Here is a 16,810-nt window from a genome sequence, read left to right on the forward strand (position 1 = left end):
TCTGAAACAGTGCTTCCTTGTAGTTATCATGCGATATGCTCGACTTTACAACCTGTTTGCTTACACCCTTTGCTTTTTTAACCACCCCTTTCTCACTTGCAACACTGTACATCTTTGCACGCAATCCAACATACTCCTTAATTATCTTCCCATTCATTTCATCTTTCATCTTTCCAATAACCTTCTTGTTAACATTTGAGTGCAATGGTGATTCTTTAGGGTAGTCGCAAGTGTCATAAAAAGAATCTTTTCCTTTTACTGCAGGACTTTCAGCTTCTAGATCTTTGTAAATGTCATCCGCTGGAATGTCAAGTAAGAATGAATCTGTGTCTGTGTAAAGTACTCTCGATTTGGGATATCTTGGTTTCAAATAATCATACAAAAACTCAAGCATCAACAGTTTTGACAACTCTAGCACAGTAAAGCCTATGAATACTGGTTTGTCAAGCTTGACTACAAGTTTTTTCATTAAGATACCATACAGCTGTTCATGAAAGTATTTAAAGTCTTGATACTGTGGTTTGGATGTCAGCTTGATGGCCTCATTTTCTCTTGTAACAAGTCTAACATCCTTTCTCTTGTGTGGGTTTTCCATTGTCTTACCAAAGCAACTGTTGTTCATCAGTTTAAAAAAGTCTTTCTCTGATGCATCAGCGGCTTTGGTTCTCAGTTCTGTGTTTTTCATGATGTAAGGTTTCATAAACTGTTCTTGATCAAATAAAATTATACGATGAACAGCCTTCAAAATTAATCCATGTCTAATGTAAAACTGTAACAGTCTGTAGTGACACACATACTTCTTTTTGTGAAACAGATTGGGCACCAGCTTTGGAGGTTCTCTTGGGTTTACTTTTAACCTCTCAGCCGCTAAAGGATAATCATTATGTAGATCATGAAGTGATAGTGGATAGTCTAAGTCAACTTCTAGTATCCATCCCTTTCGACTGTCTGGGCCTGCTTTTAATATTGTCAGCACAACACATTGTGAAAATGGTCCTGAATAGATCTTAAAGTTCCGAAGTGGAAGCGTCTGACACATTGCCCAACCATACAAATTGTTTGCATCTAGATACATGATGTAATTAGAAGGTTTCATAGGATCAAAGTCGTCCAAGTATTTGTTGTTGGCTTTGCAGTAATTGTGTGAAGCCATACTGATTCCTCCACGTAGTCCATTTTCAATCATCTGAAGTGTAGGTAGATCTGATAGCAAGTCAATCTTTACTCCTGTAAATCTAAGAAATGCATCCCAGCTCATGCCTGGTGCAGATATGTAATGTGAAGGATCTAGATTGTAGTGCTTCATACATGTTCTTCTGTAATTCTCAAATATATCTGCAAGTAAACAAACATCAGCCAACAAATATTGATCATGATAATCACCCATTGTATTACATCCTAATTTATTCCATGCAGTCTTAGCGTGTTCATAGTCTTCGTCACTTATACCTTTACCCTTCAGCCGTGAGAAGTAAGCATCCTTTGGTGGTAACTCATCTTCATCAAACCTCTCCCACGAATCCATGTATTCATATGGATAGACTCCCTTTCTAACTAAGTCACTGTCAAAGTACTTACATGTGATTGGGAAAGCAGTTAGTGATGAAGATAAAGACTCAAGTGTTCCCATCAGATGTTGAGCAGAATCGTAGAAGTATAAACTATTCAGAGTAAAGGCCATGTACTTTTCTGAAGACTGCGCAATGCATCTTGCTTTGTATTCATCAGTTACTGCCTGCATGATCAGATGTGAATCATAACCGCGCAAGTTATGGAAGAAGATTGGAAGCTTCCAAGTCTTAGGATCAAACTTTAATTGTAGATTACATTTGCTGTGTGCTGCTCCTCGGAACTGCCCACTTACATGATCATGATCTCTTACTATTGGATTGTCTGTGTTTGGTGTTAGACTTTGTTCGCATATCCAACACTGTGTGGTAGAGTTAAACTGTTCTTGGTCTTCAGGTTTCATAACAATGTCTGAAAGATTCAGTTGTTTGGAGCAGTCATTTCGCACTTGGTTCATTTGCTGTAAGAAGTTCTTTGCTGCATTAGGTCCTCTGTACAATTGCGGTTTAGAATGTTTACCATCTGAACTAACAACAATAAATGCATATGAACAGACTTGATGATTACTTAGAGTTACTGTTTTAGGTAGGTCTTTTGGTAAAGGTCCTTCATATGGCACAATGATAGATTCAAAGTCAGCATAAACAACATAAGGATTTTTCTGTAGTTTGCATACATTCTTAAAATACACTTTGCTGTCTGGCGGTGGTGTTGTTAACTTCACAACCGCATCATCAACGCTCTTACAATGTTGCTTGTGTATAAGTGCTGCATGAATTGATGGAATACGCAAGAGACATCGCCTACAAAAGTCTTGTTTACTATTGTGATTGCTTGTGCTCGCCATCAGTCTACTCATTGTACGAATCAAAGTGTAATGATATTTTACACCATCAGTCATTAGTAACATGTCAACATGGTTAGTATCACAATCACCAATCGTTGGTGAGTTCTTTGATATTCTGACTGGTTTCAGTTCATCTTCCTCATCCCACGTGTAAACATTTACGGTGATGGGTTTGTTTTGCTGTTCAAATTTGTCAATGCTTGTAATGCTGACAGGAAATTCAATACCAGTAAAGTTTAGTTTATTTCTGTATGCATGATAGTTAGACACTCTTTCTGCATTTTTCTTTACACTGTACAGTCTTGCCAGAACACACCACATAAAACATTTGTCGTCATCATTCTTTATGTTCAGCACAGCACGTTTTTTGACAAGAGCAGGAGGTAAAGGTATGTAACTTCTACCTCTGATGGGGGCAAATTTACTTAGCTTCAATTCTATTTTTAGAATTTCACCTTCTGACCATCCGGATCCTTTCATCTTTGCATCCTCTGCAGCTTGCTCAAACCGTTTCATCATTTCATCTGCCCAGTTTCCATTCAATTCTGCCATAGAATTAAGTGCTAGTTGTCTGGTTGAAACATGAACTTCTAGCACCTCATCACTGACTGTTTTGTATTTTATTAAACTGACTATCTGCACTTTTACTGGAGGTTCAATCAACAAATTGTTTGGAATTTGTTCAATGGCGTCTTGCACACTGGACTGCACATTTTGAGGATCCGTTACTTGTAATTCAACGGTGTCAAATACTGTCGATAAAGATTCTAATACAGAGTCTTCCATCGCTGTGAGTTTGATTTTATAACTCAAAATAAAAATATAAATCAAAAAAATGAAGTTGCTTCCATTTTTGTTAACACTATAAAATCTGAAATAAAAAATCATTTAACATTTGTACCACGTGGAACTAATTGTAATTCCTCTTTTACAAAGGCTCTTTGCGGTGCTGGTTCTCTCAAGTAATATATAGGTGGATTTGTCTCTACTACTCTCTTGATTTCATGAATGTCAATACTCCAGATTGGATCCGTTGCACGCTTCCTGCTGTCACCCTCAGCTTCACCGGGTGCATATAAATATCTGACTTTCTGATTGAAAGGTAGTAATGCCACTGGTGTTGTTGACTTTGGAGCAACAGGTATTGTTTTTTGTTTGATTGCATCAACTGGTCTTAACCCTGTAGCTTTAAATACCTCCAGATTCATTGCTCTAAGTACTGATGGTAATCTTTTGACCCATTCAGTGTTACGCAATTTACTTTCTGTGTCCAAAAATTCCTGATGGTACTGATATGAAAACAGTTTTTCTGCCAACTGTTTGTTAAAGCTCTCAACAATAGCCTGTGACCTGTGGTTTCCTGGAATACCTCTCTTCACTGTAACATGATGTTTTAACAGAAGCTGGTTGACAGCTCCTTTAAACTCCTTACCATCATCGCACTGAATCATTCTGGGATACTTTAGTGGTCCACGTCTGTAAATTTCTTGCAGGGCAACAGCTGTAGCTATAGCACTTTTCTCTGTCAACGGTTCAGCATCTTTGTATCTTGTTGCAACATCAACTACAGTCAGTGCATACTTATATTTCTTCCTTCTGACTGTGTCGTGCGGTAAATACAGCAGGTCTATTTGATGAGTGTCATTCGGTTTAATGTTAACAAAGTGTGGTCGTGTAATTTTTCTTGGTGCAGGTAAATAGATCTGCCAAACTGCCTGCTTTGACAACCATTTCTTTGCTATATCTTGAGAAACACCTGCTGCGTCACTGAGCTTGTCAATAGCAGTTCTTCCTTTCCAGTATCCTTTTGGGGAATAATATATTTTAGATAACAAAGCATCACTCATGGTTTTTTAAATGACAGAATATTAAGATTTGACAGCACGCGCAATAAAGTAAACAACAGCCATACCAATAACAATGAAAACAATCTCGCCCACCTTCTGCTCTTCTGAAGGCTGATAAAAGTCACCCAGTTTTGGAGGAGCACTTGTCTTCATTTTCTTTCCAGTTACAAGATAGTATTCTTGAATGGCTGCATCAACATTGGCAAAGGTTTTGTTTGCATGTCCTTGCTGCCTGAGTTTATCATTCATAAAGTCTAACTGCGCAATTCGTTTCTTCTCGTATTCATCCTGTGCTTTCGCCAGTTGTTCCATGGCTTTGTTGTGCCTTTCCCTCTCTTCACCATTTTGCAGTTTAGAAAACAAATAGTTGCTGCCAGAAAATGCAAGCGCATTTACAATCGCACCTCCCACCATCATAACCAAGCTAGCCATTTTATTGTCTTACATGTTTATATTTTCTGGAATAATTCCTTGCTTCACCAAAAAGTCTTTTGTTGCAAAGGAAGCTGTCACAACACCAATTAGTTTAGCACCGTCTTCGAAGTCTAACTTTCCCAAGTCGGCTGGTTTCATTCTGAGGAGACTTTTACCCAGCATTGTGTAACCTACACTCAAGCCTCCAATCACTGCAGCGTGATAAAACAGATTAACTATTGTCTTTTCAGAACTCATTTTTATGTTATCAAAATTAAAATATTAAAATTATTCCATATGAAATGAATCCACTGCAGGTACTACTGTGGGCTTTGTTATTGTTTGTACTGCTTTGTTTGTTGGTTTTGGTGTTTCTGATTTTGGTGTTTCTGATTTTGGTTTTTCTGACACTTTATATTTGCCTTGCCAAAGTTTGTAAAGCAAGTATCCACCTCCTCCAACAACAGCTGCTACAGCTACTTTTCTGTATGATAGAAATGAAGATTTTAATTCTTGATCAGTTTGTGTGACCTTAGTCACTTCAGGAATGTTTGGTGTCTGCTCAACTTCAGACATAATGTTCTGCTTTGCCTTTTGATTTAACTTTTTTTGTCTGTTCCATTCGGCTAGTTTTTTTCCTGCTTCTACTCTACCAGGTTTCTTTGTCACTGTGTTCACTTCTGGTATTTTCGTCTGCTCCACTGTCTGCTTCAACTGATCCGTCATCTTTTTTATTCTGAAAATTAATGTGTTTGAAAGTAATTAATCCAGCAACAAATGGTACTAATAAAGCACCAAATCGATAATACAGGCCACAGGCAAGAGATTCGAGGGACTTGGAAACAACAGGGTCATGAGTTAGATCATGTGTTAAGTCTTCCTCCGAGTCGAGAGGTGTAAAATGTCCAAAAATCTTTGTGTACAAACCTATAACAGTCTGTCCAATACTTCTAACCATCTTAGAACCAAGCACTGATTCATACCGTCCATGATACTTTTCTATATCTTCTGAGGAAAGATGTTGTACTTCTTCCACAGTTAACTGCTGCCCAAGGTAGTGTTTTGTTTTTCCACAAACAGCAAGTGAATACAATCTTTCTTTTTTATCAGGTATAGTCCTACTGTCACAGATTTCAATATCTGTAGCAGTCTGCATCAGCAATTCATCACAGTTCATTTTATTTTGATGCAGAATAAAATTAAAATCTAGTAATTAAACTTGAGTAAGAACTTAGGTAGGAACTTAACAAGAACTTAGGTAGGAACTTAGGTAAGAACTTAGGTAGGAACTTAACAAGAACTTGAGTAAGAACTTGAGTAAGAACTTGGGTAAGAACTTGGGTAAGAACTTGACAAGAACTTGTGTAAGAACTTGACAAGAACTTGAGTAAGAACTTGACAAGAACTTGAGTAAGAACTTGACAAGAACTTAGCAAGGATTTCTACAAACATACATACTGAACTGGTTGATCAGTTTTTAAAACCAGTTTCGAGTGCTTAGAAGATTTCAGATTATTCTTTATTCTTTCTCTCTCCTGTTTGTTTTCAATGACATCATTTTCTCGAAGACACTCTTCAAAACTGTCACGGTCCTTTGAATAGAACAATGTTATTGTTTTGAGTTGCTCTCTAAAGTCTTTCAGAACTGCATTGTATTTTTGTGTTAATATCCAAACTGATATTAATGCATGTCGTCCACTGAATGCAAGCTTTGCTAGTGCACTTTTCTTTCTAACAATGTCACGTTCTGCTGCACAGTCATCAATAATAAACAGTGTTGGCGTGTTCTGAAAAAGATCGAAATAATGCTCCAAGCAAACATTTAGACGATCAGAAGGATTTACAATAAATATATTTTGATCAGACCATATGAATTTTCTCTCCTTGTATGTTCTGTTATGCTTTATGGTTGGACAGAATATGACTATGTGTTCAAAGTGATTTATGTAAACAGTCTGTAATAAATCCAAAACATATCTTGTTTTGCCGCAACCTGTTGCCCCACAAATCAAAGAACAGTGTGGATCTTTTGGAAGAAAATCTAGATACTTCATTTTAACACGTTCAATAAACAATATCCTGTAATCTGCTTTCAGAGATGTTTAACTGCGCATCTGACACAACAAACACGTAGATCTTAACTGATTTACTACTACTCCCTACTTCCTTTTCAATTTGTATTGTGATTCCTTCTGATCCGTTTTCAATTCGCCTTCCACTTCCATGCAGTTTGTTGTCGTCAGTTGTTCTGAGATCCAGCCATAACGCATATTTATTTGTCAAGAAATCTTCTACGCCAACACCGTGTAAATGTAGATCTTTAGCCACAAGATCAGATGTTGGGTCTTTCAATCTTCCTCCAGTAAAGTACTTTCTTGCTTCATCATAGTGTTGGTATGGCAGCATGCCAGATGCAAATATTTGGTTTGGCTGCCCTTCAATTGTGCAATATACTCTATTGATTAGTGGATTGTAAAACTTTTCTATTTGCCTTTCATATGAATCTTTTGGTTCCTCAAACAACATAAGTATTCCCTTCATTGACCTAGCTGGTGTATTCAAGTTAATGTTCCAGATTGGATCAGCCTGGCTTTTTGAAAGTGTACTGTGATTCAACACTCTTTCATAATAGATAGGCAGCTTAGAACTGTACTGATTTTCTATAAGTCTAGCCAGTTCAGGATGGTTTACAACATCAAACTCTAAAGAAATTCCAGACACCTTATACTTTGCTTCCGGGTCTTGTGAAAGCATAACACGATCATAACTATTGAAAGTCAGGTCGTATGACAGCCTGTCACGCAATGCTCCTTGATAGAAGGGAGGATGTGAATTTATGAGTTCAAAGTCAAGTGGAATACAAAATTTGTTTCCAAAAGCAACATTGACAGCGTTATCTTTTTTGTTGTCAGCTTTATCTCCGGCTCCTATTCTAACTTTTATCCCATTGTCTGACTGAATCCCTTGAAACACTCTGTTTTTCTTTTCATTGTCAGTCAACCAATTATCTGCATAAACTAAAAATACATCTGCATTATTCAATGACATCACTTCCCGCCCTTCCAGTTTGACAGTAATCTTCCTCACAATTGCTCTTCCTACATTATAAGCCAAAGTCCTATTTTCATCTGAGCCAGATTCTAATTCTAATTTGAATGATAGTCTTACAGTGCCTGGTACAATAACATCGTTCTTACCTAGATTAGGAAACCTAACAGTAAGTATTTCATTCTGATCAATAGTAGAAGGATTATTTGTGACTATAACTGTTTGCCTTATTCCTTTTACCCCGAGAGGCTCTTTCAGCCTTCTGTAAGGATCAAGAACAGAACCGAACGATTGTGCCATCTTTTTTTATTTTCAAAATAAAAAATAAGTTACAAATGGCAGAAGGTGGATTTGAAGATTTATTTGAGCCAGCGGACGACATGAGCGAAGCAATCCCTTTGGTTCCCTACCATCATTCACTGCATTATGAGGTGGCACGACATGAACTTCTGGAAGGTAAAGTTAGAGATTTCTACAAAAGTTTAGGAGAAGAACCTGATGTTTTAGATCCAAACCAGTTCAAAATGGAAGCAAATCATTTATATACAACTAGCGATAAAGGAGAAAAAGTCCAACTTACATATAAATCTAATCCTGCTAAGTTTCTATCAAAAGTTTCACTAAAACAAAAACTTACTGCTAATCGACTTAGGCAATTAGATATTGTGCCTAGCACACGGTCATCATCTTCCCATGTTGTTTCCTTACTTCAACAAGCAGAACTAGGACTACCAACTGCTACTCAAATAGAATCTGTTCCATTGCAAGATCTTAATAAACTTGCAGATGAGGCTGATCAACTTATACAAGAGATAGAGACTTCTTTTTCTGAGGAAACTTCACTGAAGACTCCACATGAACTATTACCTATGAGAGAAATAGAAGCCCTTAATCAATCACTACAAACCATCAGAGGTGAAATAGCAAATAATCTGTCAAAACTAGGTCAGCTGGATGAAGATATAAACAAAGAGAAACAAAAACTTGCTGATGCTGATGATTTGAACCTAGAACAAGAAGTAAAAAACAGAATTTCTAAGCGTTTAAAAGATTTGCAGGAGGAGAAAGCCATAAGGTTAGAAGTTCTAAGTAACAATAGAGAACAACTGAGAACACAGGTCAGCAGAATAAAAAATACAATTCAAAGAATCCTTTACGAAGACACAACTCTTGCTGAAAGAATTAGAACGCTTTTCAGAGAGCAGGGAATCACAATAGCTAGTATACTAACTGCGTTAGGATTTGCAATAAGCACATTAGTGTTAGCACTCACAGGTGGCACTGTCACACCTCCACCTCCACCTCCACCTTCATCTCCATCTGATCCGGGATGGGTAAAGAAACAACTCAAACACATTGCAGAACTATTAAAGAAACTAGCAGCAAAAGCTTTGGATGCACTTCCAGGAATCATTGGTTCAATTGTTAGCTGGCTGTTATCTTTTGCAGGTAAAGTTGTTGGTTTCATGGCTGAACATCTCTGGACTCTAATAGTTTTAATTGCAGGTGTTCTGCTAACGAGAATAAAGCAAAAGTAAGCCTACACCCACTCCACCAATTACTAGAGCAGTCTTCTGCGATTCATGATCATCACTAATACTAACAGCTTGATCATCCCTAGTGACAGAATGATCTTCACCTGCAGCGTGATCTTCACTTGTCACGCTTTGTTTCTGTTCATTGTGATATGGCTGTAGCATCGTTCTGATTTCTGAATTCAGTTCTTCACCCTTTCCAAGCGGCTGGGTGTCACTAGCAATAATGATTTCATTGTTATAATTTGTTATTGTTCCAATCTGCAGCTGGAGATCAGAAGGTAACATGTAAAGGCCGTTACCAACAGCAAAGTCAACTTTTGATCTTGCATAACGGAGAGAGTCTTGATACCTTTTGATGCTGGAAGGCAGATCAACTGCAGAGTTTATGACATCTTCTAAATTTGATAACAACTGTTTCTGCGCACCAAACCCTGTGCTTGTTCTCATTATGTTTGATCGTGTCTGTGCCTGCGAGCCTAGCAAGCACCACGCATATGTTCGGATAGATTCATTGATCCTTTCAACACCTGATCCAGTGAAACCTTTGCCGGTGTCTAATATAAAAGTAGTCCATGCATTGTGGTGCTGTTGTTCTATTGATCCTAACTGTACCTGCACATTTGAAGAAAAAGATGTATGACCTGGCCAGTAATCAAAATTATACCTCCTGTGGACACCCCATAAATATAGTGTTCCCATGCCATGGTTTTTGTCTTGCTTTTGCCTAAAGTCGGTCTTAAAATCTATATTGAATTCATTGCAGAGACGCTCATACACTTTCATGTTTATCCTATTGTTGAATGGGTTCCAGCTCTTTTCATGCGGCATTGGTGCCTGAAGTTCAGACAAGATTCTCCTGCACTGATAGTAAACGTGAAATGTGTACACACACTTTGTCAGTAAGTTTGAATTATTCATGTGGTCTGCATAGGACACTCCACATCCTGTGGTTGCACAGAATATTGCAAAGTTTAACTGATTCTGATAGAACTGAATTGGGTGAGAGTTCCACATCTTTGGAACACTATCATTTTTGATTGGGGGATTTAGGTAAGAATGGAATGGGTCAGGCACTTTAACGCGAATGGATTCTGTTTCTGTTACAGCAAAGTCCAACTCATGGAAAGAAATAGTCTTTGGATTGTAATATGGTCCAGTTTTGTATTTAATGTCTTTGTTGAATTTATACTGAATCATTTTTGTTGTTGAATAAAAAATGTTTATCACACTAACAAATGTGAAGACTGGTGTGCCAGTTAAACTTGCAAACCCTATCAACAATCAAAATGGAGGAATGAAAGTTGCACTGCATGAAATTATGTACAAGGTTACTTGGTATAATATCAGTAAAAAAAAGAATAACAACTGGGTTAGAATTAATGGTAAAACACATTCTGTAGAAGATGGTTACTATGACTTCTGCACTTTAGAGAAAGAATTGTTTGCTCCAGTAGGTATTACAGCGAGTTTAAATCATGCAAGTCTCATTGCTACTCTTACTATGCCCAAAACTAGAGAAGTAAACAGATCATTTGAGTTTCCAACCAAACTCCTTGATATGCTTGGAATTACAAATATATACAAGGGAACACGTCCCATTGACATGGATGTTAACAGTGTACTGTTTGTTCACATGAGAGAGCTTAACACATCCTATAATCTGTTTAATGATCAGCGTTCTGATCTGCTTAGGATTCTTCCACCGAGTGATGCCTCTTTTTGTAAAATGCACGTGCCAACATTTAAGACACTTCAGTTCAAGGACTTGGAGGAAGGGTGTCATGAATTCCTACACATTGATCTGAAAAATCAAAGTGGACAACCAGTTGATTGTTTGTTTAACATTACATTGGAAATAGTTCCATAAAATATCGAGTATTAAAATGTCGAGTGGACCTACAATAATTTATCCTGTTGCATGTTCAACTATAGAGTTGAAAGATTTAGCAGATGCTATCGACTTTGAGAGCAATGCTGAAGTTGGTGCAGTGTATGCATTCGAGTTTACAGACACTGGTCATTACAAGAGAAAGGAAATCGACGATGAAAAGAAACCAAGATTTCTCAAACTAGGTCAAATCCGTGATGTTAATGTACCTGATCCAATTGTCGATGACACATTCTACATGTGGAAACATCAGAATAAAAAATGGGTACTTAGTCCTGTTATAAAAAAGATTGACTGGGAAATGAAGTTTGAATTTGTGAGTCCATACACTCTTGTTGGAAAAGACGACACATTCCGTAAGTCAATCAATGCTAAACCACTAATTGTTAGCCTTGTTCCTGCGTTTAACAGCAGGGGAGAAGTTGCAGTTAAACCTTTCCATAAGAACAACTATCTCATTCACAGAAAACAAAGTGTTGAAAAGGACGCTGACACCATTGTCGATTTTATACCCAAGCTTCCAATAGGGCAGAATGCAACTATGATATTTGATATAGTTGTCAGGAAAAGGGAAGAAACCACAAACACTGTTCTAATGAGAGGAATAAATCTCAACTGGAGACCATTAAATGTTGAAGAAGTCAGAGTATTTATTGCTGTTCAAAAGGATTCTAACACAATAAAAAAACAGACGTCAAACCAAAATGTTGTTGTTAACGCAGATATAAATAATTTAACAGAAATAAGAAGTATTAATCTTACTTATCTTGATTTGATTGCTTTCTACTATACAGATAAGGTGTTAAGCAATGAACAGCTTCAAAGCTTAGCAGAAACACTGGCCAGTGAGAATTAAGATAAATATTTTATATTTTACATTAAAAGATGACTAGCAGTGTGAAGCTTTATCCTAATATTGATGAAAGTGCAGCAGAAAGTCAACAATTCAGACTGGCACACATTAGTAATATACAAAAACAACTAGAAGATGAATTAGAAAAATATTCTCGCGCTAGACGTAAGTACTCAACAACTTACAACAGCCTTTCTAATGCCAGCACTGGTTCTACTATCCTTGCATCAGCTGCAGGTGTAACGGGAACAATTCTGTTAGCTACCGGAGTAGGGACTCCAGTTTCTCTAATCCTAGGTGGTGTCGCAGCAGCAGTTGGTGGTTTATCATTTATAGCATCAGCTATAATGAAAAAAATTGTGAAAAAGCTTGAAAAACACGAATCCATTTCCACTCTTGCATCATCAAAATTGTCTAGCCTAAAACTGTCTATCAGTAAAGCACTTGAAGATTCAAAAGTTTCTGACGAAGAATTCAAACAGATACAAACAGACTTTGATGACTACAAAAGTAAGAAAGCAAGTATTCAAACAAAAACACGAGCTGAATATAACAAGCCAATCGATATAGAAGATCTGAAAAAGCAGTTTTTAAAAAAGGGGATTCAAATAGGACGGGAAGAAAAAGTAAAAATAGAATCACTTGTAAAGAGTTAACTATTCGTTTAGACAGTCACATTGCATGTATCAGATATAATTCTAACAGTGAAAGAACATATGAAGTAAAGTTTGTAAATGAGAGAGCGTATTGAGCTTAAGAATGTTGTATAAGAGAAAGGGAGAATGTACGTTCTGGGTTACTGATTCCGACAGACCCGGGATTGGTTCAAAACAACCTTACTTTACTGTATTTTTTTTTGTATGGATTTATGCAGTATTTTTCTGATTTTGTCGCATGTTTCATTTTAGTAAAAGTTTAGTCCAGAAGCCTATTTTGCGTTAATATTTAGGGTCTGTCGGAATCGGTGAGCCAGAACGTACATTCTCCCTTTCTCTCTGTGTGTGGTGATATGCTGTTACCTGTATGGGACATGACTGTGTGTGGTGATATGTTGTTACCTGTATGGGACATGACTGTGTGTGGTGATATGTTGTTACCTGTATGGGACATGACTGTGTGTGGTGATATGCTGTTACCTGTATGGGACATGACTGTGTGTGGTGATATGTTGTTACCTGTATGGGACATGACTGTGTGTGGTGATATGCTGTTACCTGTATGGGACATGACTGTGTGTGGTGATATGCTGTTACCTATATGGGACATGACTGTGTGTGGTGATATGCTGTTACCTATATGGGACATGACTGTGTGTGGTGATATGCTGTTACCTATATGGGACATGACTGTGTGTGGTGCTATGCTGTTACATATATGGGACATGACTGTGTGTGGTGCTATGCTGTTACCTATATGGGACATGACTGTGTGTGGTGATATGCTGTTACCTGTATGGGACATGACTGTGTGTGGTGATATGTTGTTACCTATATGGGACATGACTGTGTGTGGTGATATGTTGTTACCTGTATGGGACATGACTGTGTGTGTTGATATGCTGTTACCTGTATGGGACATGACTGTGTGTGGTGATATGTTGTTACCTATATGGGACATGACTGTGTGTGGTGATATGCTGTTACCTGTATGGGACATGACTGTGTGTGGTGATATGTTGTTACCTATATGGGACATGACTGTGTGTGGTGATATGCTGTTACCTGTATGGGACATGACTGTGTGTGGTGATATGCTGTTACCTATATGGGACATGACTGTGTGTGGTGATATGCTGTTACCTGTATGGGACATGACTGTGTGTGGTGATATGCTGTTACCTGTATGGGACATGACTGTGTGTGGTGATATGCTGTTACCTATATGGGACATGACTGTGTGTGGTGATATGCTGTTACCTATATGGGACATGACTGTGTGTGGTGATATGCTAGAGAGCTGGTATACAGCGAGATGTAGGAGTGGTGGTGATCAAAGTTTAATGAAACAGATCCATGTGTTGTTACCTAAGCTACTCACAAAAAGTTAAGGATCACTTGCACACAAATTCATAACTTTCCAAATAAGAAAGCCAATGCGTTGGTATTTGGCAAACGTTTAATTCAATGCTTTAGTGATAAGGATACAACATTTCCTTCAATTTAGAGCAATCGTTTGGTCTGTACTTTTTATCAAAGTGTGTACGTATCGAAATTTAATTTCACAAAGTCGTTGAAATCACAAGACATGGCATTCAGATGCTCCCAAAAGTTCAGTAATGCGTGTAACCGCCCTGGCTGTTCTGGCACTCGACGCAGCGAGTCCTCATAGAGTTGACCAGGGTGGTGAAGATCCTCTGTGGAAGCGCCTGCCACTCAGCCTGCAGCATCCGGTAGAGGTGCTGGACATCCCTGGGAGGGGGGTGGTTGCTCCTCACTTTGCGATCCAACTCATCCCAGAGGTTCTCAATCGGGTTGAGATCGGGACTGCATGCTGGCCACTCCATTCTGTTGACTCCAGACTGCTGCAGGAAGTCGTTGACCACCCTTGCCCTGTGGGGGCGAGCGTTGTCATCCTGGTAGACAGCCTGCGGTCCCATCTGCTGCAGTGCAGGCACAGCCAGCGGTCGAAGGATCTCATCCCGGTATCGGAGGCCAGTCAGGTTACCCTGTACATGAAACAAGGGTGTTCTGTGGTGAAGGCTGAAGGCCCCCCAGACCATTACAGAACCTCCACCAAAGGCCACCTTTTCTTGGACAGTGGCGTCAATGTAGCGTTCCCCTTGGCGCCTCCAGACCCTCATTCGGTCGTCGTTGTGGTTCAGGGTGAAGCGTGATTCATCGCTGAACAGGACCTGGGACCATTGCTGACATGCCCACCTCACGTGACGTCTGCAGAAGGCGCGGCGTGCTGCCCTATGGGCTGGAGTTAAGCGTGGCCGCCCAGCTGGGCGACGAGAACGGAGGTTAAACCCTCGAAGGCGATTCCGTACGGTCTGCTGGCTGATGTTGGTGTTAGTAGCCACCCTCAGCTGCCTTCGAATAATGCTGGAAGAGGCTGTTCTTGTTTGCAAGGCTAGTCGTTCAATGAGACGATCTTCACGTGGAGTTGTCTTCTTTGGTCGCCCAGGTCTGCGTCTTTCCTGGACCCTCCCAGTGGCTGTGAAACGTTGAATCAGTCTGACAATGACCGAGATGGACACGTGAAGTCGCCTGGCCACTTCTCGCTTGGGGACACCATCTTGGAACCATGCAACAGCTCGTCCCCTCTCAAACTCGTTCAATTTTCGTCGTGGAGGCATTGTCAGATAATGCCTAATACTGGTGGTATGTCTTTTCAAAAAGCCAAGCAAGTGACAGCATCTCACACATAAACAGCAGTTCTTGCAGGTGCATAATGGTTTTTCCATGTGGCTTGTGCAATGCGTTCGGGCTGAACGGTCCAAAACAAGGTCCTTTTTCGCAAGTTTCTGCTTTTTCTTTTGCTACCAAGCTCAGTAGTAGAGAATCCAGTGCAATTTTCCCACTAACACAACATCGCCCACTTACAGCTGAACAAGAATTCATAACAATTTATTTTGACTGAGAAATAAATAACAGTAGCGAACTGATTTTATTGAGCACCTGTTTTCTCATAGTGATCCTTAACTTTTTGTGAGTAGTGTATATGGGACATGACTGTGTGTGGTGATATGCTAGAGAGCTGGTATACAGCGAGATGTAGGAGTGGTGGTGATCAAAGTTTAATGAAAAAGATTCAGGTTTTGTTCTATGCTCAAGTCTGTCATTTGTGTGGGTTTAAGCCCACTGTCTCCATCAAGTACTGGGGATAAATATATTAAAGAGGTACTAAACCTTCCCACTGCGTTATATATAGCTGTTCCCCCCCCCCCCCCCCCCCCCCATCTCCCCACGTGACTATTGATTGGCCGACTGTACGTGTAGCTTGCAGTGATTGGTTGAGCGATTGCTGGGTGATTGTCTGCACTACTTTGGCTTTCCGTAACCTCTCCTCAAGTAAAACTGTCTACATCGGCCTGCCGTAAAACCGTGTTCTATTAATTGGATGACTTTACAGTCTAGCAGAATTATTCACTAAACTCAACTAAGGGGCAGTAAGAAGAACTTTTGGGGGAGGAGGATGAGAGGGGGGCGGGGGCGGGTGGTTGGGTTGGGGGGTGGTGGTAACAGTTGGAGTGGAAATACAGTGGTGTTAAAGGTTTCAGCTGTTGTCTTGAGAGAGAGAAAGAGAGAGAGAGAGAGAGAGAGAGAGAGAGAGAGAGAGAGAGAGAGAGAGAGGGAGAGAGAAAGAAAGAGAGAGAGAGAGAGAGAGAGAGAGAGAAAGAGAGAGTGAGAGAGAGATCGTGAGACAGACACAGAGAGACAGAGACAGACACAGAGAGACAGAGACAGAAAGACAGTCATACAGACAGACACACAGACACATAGGCAGACAGACACACAGACACACAGACACAGAGAAAGAACTCTCCCCGTCAAGAACTGAACATAAACGGAGCGACTAAAGGGAGGTATGATAAGGGAAGGGTCAGAAGGGGGGGGGGGGGGGGGGGGGGGACATTACCCAGCTCAGCAAACATAAATCGATAATGGAACGTCGTGATGGCCTATAATCCGGTACGCTGTCTTGTGGAAGGTTCTTTTCTTTTACCAGCTTTTTGTTTCGCACGATTGTCTTCTTGTTAAATTCCACATGTCTGTCTGCCGGTCTGCCCGTCCGTCTGTCTGTATATTTGTCTGCCTGCCTGCCTCCCTCTCTCTTTTTCTGTCTCTGTGTCTCTCTGTGTCT

The sequence above is a fragment of the Littorina saxatilis genome, linkage group LG6, assembly GCF_037325665.1.
Source record: "Littorina saxatilis isolate snail1 linkage group LG6, US_GU_Lsax_2.0, whole genome shotgun sequence".
Classification (NCBI taxonomy): domain Eukaryota; kingdom Metazoa; phylum Mollusca; class Gastropoda; order Littorinimorpha; family Littorinidae; genus Littorina; species Littorina saxatilis.